The sequence below is a fragment of the Schistocerca serialis genome, chromosome 1, assembly GCF_023864345.2.
Source record: "Schistocerca serialis cubense isolate TAMUIC-IGC-003099 chromosome 1, iqSchSeri2.2, whole genome shotgun sequence".
Lineage (NCBI taxonomy): Eukaryota > Metazoa > Arthropoda > Insecta > Orthoptera > Acrididae > Schistocerca > Schistocerca serialis.
In genome coordinates this window covers 379,875,658-379,884,696 of record NC_064638.1, presented here as the reverse complement: position 1 = coordinate 379,884,696, position 9,039 = coordinate 379,875,658, and the positions used below count along the sequence as shown (strand labels likewise).

Below are 9,039 nucleotides of genomic sequence, written 5' to 3'. Positions count from 1 at the left end.
ATCCCATACAACCGACTAGAATATGTACGCCACTTCAGTGCCATGAAGTACGTCAGCAGTGGAGGGACACGTAACTGCCTGGTAGAGTTCAAGCAAAATAACTTGGCCTGTGCTGACGGCGCCCTCTCGCTCAGCACTGGGCGAGTTCACCCCTCTGTCCAGAAGGGGTGGCCGCCTTAGTTCGCCGCTGCCTACTGAGCTGTGCGTTTCCTCCATTACAAATGAAACGTTCTGTGCCTGCTTTCGCTTCACTGCGGCAACGGTGGCGTGCACATGCAGGCTATTCTACACTCTTTCTCAAACGATTTCAAGGAAAGTATTTGGTAAAAAAAGCTGATTCTCCTACATCTCATAGCCTTATTCGCCAGGTTCATGGTGAACTGCCTATCATTTCGTTAATGGTCACAGTTATTGTGATATTTTGACATTATCTCAGGTACTGCGCGAAATTCTTATGTATGCAAGAAAAAACAGGGATGGCTATGAATTTGCATTTGGTGCACGGTTTAGTCGTGTACTGCGGCGTAGCAAATGCAGCTAACGTACTTTCTCTCCTTTAATATTGAGACAAGCTCTATACCTAGCTGTAGTCTGAGAACGTGCCCCCTGGGGGTGGGCTGGGAGGCAACATTAAAATTTCAGATGGGACCCCCAATTTGTATTGCAGAATCAGATTTTACATAAAAAACTACGTACATTTTGTCTGACACATTTGTTTTGATTCTTTGTAGTTGGCGCTATAATTCAACAAAATCCATGTTCTCATTTTTCCAAATGTAAGGCATCCCAGATAAGCTCAATAATGTTCACTTATGGGGAGCTTCGTGGCCAGCGGAAGTGTTTAAACTCAGAATACTATTCATGGAGCCACTCTGTAGCAATTCTGGACGCGTGGGGTGTCGCATTGTCCTGCTGGAACTGCCCAAGTCTGTCGGAATGCACAATGGACATGAACCGATGCAGGTGAGCAGACAGAATGCTTACGTACGAGTCACCTATCAGACTAGTATATAGACGTATTAGAGGTCCCATTTTACTCCAACTGCACACACCTCACACCACTGTAGAGCCTCCACCACCATGAACAGTCTCCTGATGAGATGCAGGGTCCATGCATTCATGAGGCTGTCTCCATACCCGTTCACGTTCACCCGCTCAATACGATTTGAAACCAGACTCATCCGACCAGGCAACAGGTTTCCAGTCATCAACAGTCCAATGTCGGTGTTGATGGGCCCAGGCGAGGCGTAGAGCTTTGCGTCGTGCAATCACCAATGGTACACGAGTGGGCCGTCGGGTCCGAAAGCACATATCGATGATGTTTCGTTGAATGGTTCGCACGCTGACACTGATAGCCCAGCATTGAAATCTGCAGCAATCCGCGGAAGGGTTCCACTTCCGTCACGTTGAACGATTCTCTTCAGTCTTCGTTGGCCGCGTTCTTGCAGGGTCTTTTTCCGACCGCAGCTGTGTTGGGGATTTGATGTTTTACCGGATTCCTAATGTTCACGGTACACTCGTGAAGTGGTCGTACGGGAAAATCCGCACTTCATCGCTATCTCGGAGATGTTGTGTCCCAACGCTCGTGCGCCGACTATAATACCACGTTCAAACTCAATTAAATCTTGATAACCTGCCAATGTAGCAGCAGTAACCGATCTAACAACAGCGCCAAATACTTGCCTTATATAGGCGTTGCCGAGGACAAAGCCGTATTCTGCTTGTTTACATCTATCTGTATTTGAATATGCATGCCTATACCAGTTTCTTTGGCACTTCAGTGTATATACGTAGTGCACTTACTACCGATGGCATCTGCAAATGACAGAGTAGAAGTGAAATATTCACAATCCCTCTTTGGTCATAAACGGTTCCAGACACCAATATGGGTTTTTGGCAAATGATGGCTCAGAAAGTGGAGAGTATTTTGCCACACGTTTAAAATGCAGAACATTCTTATCTACTGCGATATGTGAGTGGCTGCACTTTTTGTTCAATGAAATAATGTAATAATTTTTAAGGACATCGTTAACTGGTGAAATAATAATTAGTATGGATTTGTAAGAAACTAAGAGAAGGAATTACACTTTTCTATTTATACCGAGCTGGAGATTTTCATTAGTTGTGGATCTTAATTATCCTCAACTGTTTGTTTCAGAATACTGTCGTCACTGCAACTGCATTAGTATGTCGGTGAGTTCAAATTTTGTAAAAGAAGAAACTAAGTCTGACACGACAATAACAGAAAAAAAGAAAGGAGTACAAGACAGGCTACAATAATTCGCCCTATCTGTTGGAATTTCAGCGTAATGCTTTACCTACCCTGTTTTTAACTATATACGGTTGAATTGATTGATTGTCCGTCAGTCATTGGTAGAATATTTTATACATTACACTTCTGTGATTATACGAAAAAAATTGCAACTTTATATAATAACAGCAGCTTCACTTACCTGTTTAATCTCACTGGTATGTGTCACCTGTTTATAAGTTAAGATCGATTAAAGAAGTGAATATTTTGTTCAGCCTCGCGTTTGGAATAAATCACCACAGCCTATTGTTAAACTCGTTTTCGTCTACGAACAACTCTTGTAATTCGTAAATAGTTCAAATGGCTCTGAGCACTATGGGACTTAATTTCTGAGGTCATCAGTCCCCTAGAACTTAGAACTACTTAAACCTAACTAACCTAAGGACATCACACACGTCCACGCCCGAGGCAGGATTTGAACCTGCGACCGTAGCGGTCGCGCGGTTCCAGACTGTAGCGCCTTTAACCGCTCGGCCACCACGGCCGGCCGTAAATAGTTCATTAGTTAATATGTGACACCTTTTATCTTCAGTAATGATCTTACATCGTATTTAAACTGAAATAATACCTCTTGTTTTATTCATAAATCTAACTTTTTTATCTCTGGAAATGTTTAAAATCTTTGATCCGTCAACATTTCAATGCATCCCCATCCTGAAGGTGGCACAGCAGCCAAAAAACGGTTCCTGAAATAAATCATAAACATTATAGAATGTTACACTACCGTTGTGCGTTTTTTCATTCGTAATAAACAGCTGACTTGTCAAAATACTGGTCGTACTGAAATGAGCTGTTAATACGATCCTTTGAAGACTAGCTCGAAGTGACTTGGAAGTTCTGCATGATATGTGTCTGTGTGTAGGTTTCAACTGTAGAACTAGATTTCGCGCGCGATTAGCCGAGCGGTCTGAGGCGCTGCAGTCATGGACTGTGTGGTTGGTCCCGGCAGAGGTTCGAGTCCTCCCTCGGGTATTGTTGTATGTGTTTGTCCTTAGGATAATTTAGATTAAGTAGTGTGTAAGCTTAGGGACTGATGACCTTAACGGTTAAGTCCCATAAGATTTCACACACATTTGAACATTTTTGAACTACACTTCGCGGCCCCCACCGCTACCGTTTTCCGCTCCCTTATGGCGCCGTCTGCGCATCTACGAACCAAATATACTGAAGAGCCAAAGGAATTGGTACACCAGCCTAATATCGTGTAGGGCCCCCGCGAGCATGCAGAAGTGCCGCAACACGATGTGACACGGACTCGACTAATGTCTGAAGTAGTGCTAGAGGGAAATGACACCATGAATCCTGCAGGGCTGTACATAAATCCGTAAGAGTACGAAGAGGTGGATATCTCCTCTGAACCGCTCGTCGCAAGGCATCCCAGATATCAACAATGTTGATGTCTGGGGAGTTTGGATTGTAGGATTGTAGGCTGCTACGGTCGCAGATTGGAATCCTGCCTCAGGCATGGATGTGTGTGATGTCCTTAGGTTGTTGCTGTTTGTTGTTGTGGTCTTCAGTCCTGAGACTGGTTTGATGCAGCTCTCCATGCTACTCTATCCTGTGCAAGCTTCTTCATCTCCCAGTACCTACTGCAGCCTACATCTTTCTAAATCTGTTTATTGTATTCATCTCTTGGTCTCCCTCTACGATTTTTACCCTCCACGCTGTCCTCCAATACTGAACTGGTGATCCCTCGATGCCTCAGAACATGTCCTACCAACCGATCCCTTCTTCTAGTCAGGTTGTGCCACAAACTTCTCTTCTCTCCAATCCTATTCAATACCTCCTCATTAGTTATATGATCTACCCATCTAATCTTCAGCATTCTTCTGTAGCACCACATTTCGAAAGCTTCTATTCTCTTCTTGTCTAAACTATTTATCGTCCACGTTTCACTTCCAAACATGGCTACACTCCATACAAATACTTACATCTGAATATGCAGTAGAGGGTGATGATTATCCTAGAAACGACTTCCTGACATTTAAATCTATACTCGATGTTAACAAATTTCTCTTCTTCAGAAACGCTTTCCTTGCCATTGCCAGTCTACATTTTATATCCTCTCTACTTCGACCATCATCAGTTATTTTGCTCCCTAAATAGCAGAACTCATTTACTACTTTAAGTATCTCATTTCCTAATCTAATTCCCTCAGCATCATCCGACTTAATTCGACTACATTCCATTATCCTCGTTTTGCTTTTGTTGATGTTCATCTTATATCCTCCTTTCATTCCGTTCAACTGCTCTTCCAAGTCCTTTGCTGTCTCTGACAGAATTACAATGTCATCGGCGAACCACAAAGTTTTTATATCTTCTCCATGGATTTTAATACCTACTCCGAATTTTTCTTCTGTTTCCTTTACTGCTTGCTCAATATACAGGTTGAATAACATCGGGGAGAGGCTACAACCCTGTCTCACTCCCTTCCCAACAACTGCTCCCCTTTCATGTCCCTCGACTCTTTATAACTACCATCTGGTTACTGTACAAATTGTAAATAGCCTTTCGCTCCCTGTATTTTACCCCTGCCACCTTCAGAATTTGAAGGAGAGTATTCCAGTCAACATTGTCAAGAGCTTTCTCTAAGTCTATAAATGCTGGGAACGTAGGTAGAGTTTTGTCAGGACTGGCTCTCCCAAGGCCGTCAGTAGTTCTATGTTGTCTACTCCCGGGGCCTTGTTTCGATTCAGGTCTTTCAGTGCTCTGTCAAACTCTTCACGCAGTATCGTATCTCCCGTTTCATCGTCATCTACATCCTTAGGTTAGTTAGGTTTAATTAGTTATAAGTCTAGGGGACTGATGACCTCGGATGTTAAGTCCCATAGTGCTCAGAGCCATTTGAACCATTTTTTTAATTGCAAGATGAACTGAAATGTTTTTAACCTATGACGTTGTCGCACATCCGTAATGAATTGTACGAACGCTACGCTCTTGGACTTGCCCCTGAGGTGCTGCCGTGTGTTAGTGGAACAGGACGCGGCGTGGTGGCTCTAGCGGGGGCAGCGGCGACATATGGGGCGACAGAGACGGGCTGTCCACGTGCCGTCCCCAGCTCGCGCCGGTGAATTGTCGCAATTAGGCGCCGCAATTGCCCGCATGTGCCGCGCTGACAGACTGCCGCCGCGTTAATATGCCGCGCGCAGTTGCCGGAAACTGTGGGGCCGCCCCCGCACGTTCAAATCCCCCGCGTGCCGCGCACAGCACCCGCTGTCTGTGCAGTACGGCTGCAAGCTGACGTGTTCCCTGCAAGACACTGAAAGACTCTGGTTCTTCGGTGAAAAGGAGCAGTGAGGAAGATTACCGTTTATCGTCCTGTCCACGACGAGGTCGTTGGAGACGGAACACAAGCTCGGATTGGAAAGGAAATCGACCGCGTCCGCGTTTGGTTTATTGTTCATTCACTGAACGCCAACTTTTGAGGAATATTTCTGTCACATCCATTCCTTCAGCATTTTTCTGATGTACCACATTTGTACCGCATTTTTTCTACTGTACCATTTCTTCTTGTCTCAACTGCTTGTTCTCCACGTTTCACTTCAGTAGAAGTCTACACTCCACATGAAGACCTTCGTAACATGATGACAGCACAATTTTCACTCTACAGCGAAGTGTGCGCTGTTATGAATCTTCTTCTGTTAAAAAAAACTAAACTCCTCCCGAACAGGCCATGAAGGCTCAACGGCACCGGCCGCCGTGTCATTCTCAGCCCATAGGCGTCACTGGATGCAGATATGGAGGGGCATGTGGTCAGCACACCCCTCTCCCGGCCGTAAGTCAGTTTCCGAGACCGGAGCCTCTACTTCTCAACCAAGTAGCTCCTCTGTTTGCCTCACAAGGGCTGAGAGCCCCCCGCTTGCCAACACAGCCCGGCATACTGGATGGTCGCCCATCCAAGTGCTAGCCCAGCCCGACAGCACTTAACTTCGGTGATCTGACGGGAACCGGTGTTACCACTGCGGCAAGGCCGTTGGCCTCCTTCTGTTAAGGTGGGAAGATAATAGACGAGGTAATGGGGGAATTGTAGCTGTGAGGTAATAAAAAAAACTGAGTGAACGGATCAACGAACAACCTGAACGGGTGTCATCGAACATCCACCCAGAACAAATTATACAAACATTATAGATCAAAATGAGATAAAAAAGTTGGCAGAGCACTTGCTCGCGAAAGGCAAATGTCCCGAGTTCGAATCTCCGTCCGGCACACAGTTTTAATCTGCCAGGAAGTTTCACAAACTTTCTTGGGTGCCAAACTGGATTTTTTTTTGTTTTATCTATCCTCCTATGACGCGTCTCGCCTTGTATATGACATCTTCAGATTGGCTTACGAGAAAAAATACAACTTTTCATATAAGTGGCGTGACCCCGACGAAGCAAAGTCTCACTTATGACTTGCAAGGAATAACAACTTTCGGGAAAGATACAGTGTTAAGCATATAGGATGCCGCGCACACAGAAGTACAAGCAGGTAACTCCCGTGGTTAGGATTTAAAAAAAACATTGTGCGGCCGGCCGGTGTGGCCGTGCGGTTCTAGGCGCTTCAGTCTGGAACCGCGTGACCGCTACGGTCGCAGGTTCGAATACTGCCTCGGGCATGGATGTGTGTGATCTCCTTAGGTTAGTTAGCCGGCCGCGGTGGTCTCGCGGTTCTAGGCGCTCAGTCCGGAACCGTGCGACCGCTACGGTCGCAGGTTCGAATCCTGCTTCGGGCATGGATGTGTGTGATGTCCTTAGGTTAGTTAGGTTTAAGTAGTTCTAAGTTCTAGGGGACTGACGACCTCAGATGTTAAGTCCCATAGTGCTCAGAGCCATTCGAAGCAACCAAAATTTATGGCAATATGGCCGATAAAACGTTCAGAAGTCAGTTAACAGCCTAACGCACTAAAAGCCCAAAACACATTCAAACAAAATTTAAATGCATATAAAAAAACTTACTGACATAAAAATAAATAAACGGGGAACCGCTCCTGAGAGCCCCAGCAGCTAGTTTTTTTTTTTTTTTTTTTTTTAAGAAATCTCGCGCAGTGTCCTATAAAACGGATCACCTCAAGAAAATCCAAGAAGTATTAAAAAACAAAGTACAGGCTTAGTCTCACGAGAAGTACGTATATCTGTATAAATAGACAGTAAATTACACTTTAACAAGGACAACTAGCTGCTGCGGTTTACATGTGTTTTAGTTGCTGTTTCGCATGTAGTTAATATCTTCTACATCAGTAAGTTGTTATTTATACATTTTTATATGTCATTTGAGTGTTTTTGGCCTTTTAGTGCATCACACTGTCTGCTGGCTTCTGAACATCTTATCGTCCACATTCCGACATCCTTTACTTTTATCTTCTTAGACACGGCTTAACGTTTTCTCAAATACTGACCGCGGCGGTTTCCTGCTGGGACTTCTGTATAAGGGCGATACTATGTGCTTAACACCATATCTTGCCTGAAAGTTGTATTTTCTTGCTAGGTTTTCCAAGCAGTTAGCCTATGCTCTATCGCTTCGTCACATATCTTATTCCGCCACTTTGTTTCCTTCTTCTCCGTGGTTGTTCTGGTTCTTTCACCGTTTTTATCACTGCTTCCCTGATATAATTTCAGTTTCTCATCTTCTTTGCATAAAGCTTTTTAACGAATTCGTTCCAGTTCTCTGATAGAAATTTTGTGTCGATTCTGTGGGCTTTTTTAATTTTGGGTTTTGATGATTTAGGCTGAAATTTGTCTTTGGTTTCTGTTAAAAAGTGGTCCGAGTCTATCCCTAAGCCTCTTCTGATCCATACGTTCACGATTTCTCCATGGTTTTGTTTGGTTATAGCCACAAGATCGAGCTGATATGAGCCTAAATGTACACTCCTGGAAATTGAAATAAGAACACCGTGAATTCATTGTCCCAGGAAGGGGAAACTTTATTGACACATTCCTGGGGTCAGATACATCACATGATCACACTGACAGAACCACAGGCACATAGACACAGGCAACAGAGCATGCACAATGTCGGCACTAGTACAGTGTATATCCACCTTTCGCAGCAATGCAGGCTGCTATTCTCCCATGGAGACGATCGTAGAGATGCTGGATGTAGTCCTGTGGAACGGCTTGCCATGCCATTTCCACCTGGCGCCTCAGTTGGACCAGCGTTCGTGCTGGACGTGCAGACCGCGTGAGACGACGCTTCATCCAGTCCCAAACATGCTCAATGGGGGACAGATCCGGAGATCTTGCTGGCCAGGGTAGTTGACTTATACCTTCTAGAGCACGTTGGGTGGCACGGGATACATGCGGACGTGCATTGTCCTGTTGGAACAGCAAGTTCCGTTGCCGGTCTAGGAATGGTAGAACGATGGGTTCGATGACGGTTTGGATGTACCGTGCACTATTCAGTGTCCCCTCGACGATCACCAGTGGTGTACGGCCAGTGTAGGAGATCGCTCCCCATACCATGATGCCGGGTGTTGGCCCTGTGTGCCTCGGTCGTATGCAGTCCTGATTGTGGCGCTCACCTGCACGGCGCCAAACACGCATACGACCATCATTGGCACCAAGGCAGAAGCGACTCTCATCGCTGAAGACGACACGTCTCCATTCGTCCCTCCATTCACGCCTGTCGCGACACCACTGGAGGCGGGCTGCACGATGTTGGGGCGTGAGCGGAAGACGGCCTAACGGTGTGCGGGACCGTAGCCCAGCTTCATGGAGACGGTTGCGAATGGTCCTCGCCGATACCCCAGG

At 45.5% G+C, this 9,039-nt stretch overlaps 1 pseudogene; it reads right to left on the bottom strand.

The window, feature by feature from the left end:
- Positions 1–6,171: 6,171 nt before the first annotated feature.
- On the bottom strand, positions 6,172–6,289 carry LOC126426037 (5S ribosomal RNA; annotated as a pseudogene).
- Positions 6,290–9,039: the final 2,750 nt, after the last annotated feature.